This window comes from Bison bison, unplaced genomic scaffold (genome assembly GCF_000754665.1).
Source record: "Bison bison bison isolate TAMUID 2011002044 unplaced genomic scaffold, Bison_UMD1.0 scf7180017858770, whole genome shotgun sequence".
Lineage (NCBI taxonomy): Eukaryota > Metazoa > Chordata > Mammalia > Artiodactyla > Bovidae > Bison > Bison bison.
Window position 1 is genome coordinate 750,677 of NW_011489342.1, and position 482 is coordinate 751,158.

Genomic DNA, 482 nt, shown 5'->3' on the forward strand with positions numbered 1-482 from the left:
CTCCGGGTGTGGGGCTGGAGCCCCGCGAGCTTGTGCCCCGCAGACGGCAGTGCTCCGCGCGCCCCTCCCTTCGCGCCCGCGGGTGCCAGACCTGACGCCGGCCCCTGCGCGCTCGCAGACGGCTCTTCGCAGTGGTCAGTTTTCTCGCTTGTCAGCAGAGCTGCTGGTAAGTGACAGAAAACAGAGAAGGGGCGTGAAGGCAGCGGGGCAGGGAGAGAGGGACCGGGAGGGGGAGCCTCGGGGCGCCCCAGGGCAGGGGGCGCTGGCGCAGCCAGGGTGTGCGGCCTCAGGCTCAGACAGACCGGCCCCGCGCTGGCTCCTTCTGGGCTCATCCCTCTCTCCGCTTTCCCCTTCTCACTTTCTCCCTCCTCGCCGCCTCTCTTCCCTTCTGGGTCCTCCCTTTCCCCTCCAATCCAGCTGCCACACGGTTCGCTCCCGCGGCTTTGTGTTTGAGGACAAAAAAAAAAAAAAAATGTACGAGT

General features: G+C 66.2%; 1 protein-coding gene across 1 annotated transcript in view; it reads left to right on the forward strand.

The window, feature by feature from the left end:
• Positions 1-103: 103 nt before the first annotated feature.
• Positions 104-482, forward strand: part of PDE1C (phosphodiesterase 1C, calmodulin-dependent 70kDa) — a 332,028-nt gene continuing 331,649 nt past the window's right edge. The window contains exon 1 of the mRNA XM_010829092.1: positions 104-166. The gene's annotated coding sequence lies outside the window, so the exon portion shown is untranslated. The remainder of the gene's footprint in view (positions 167-482) is intronic.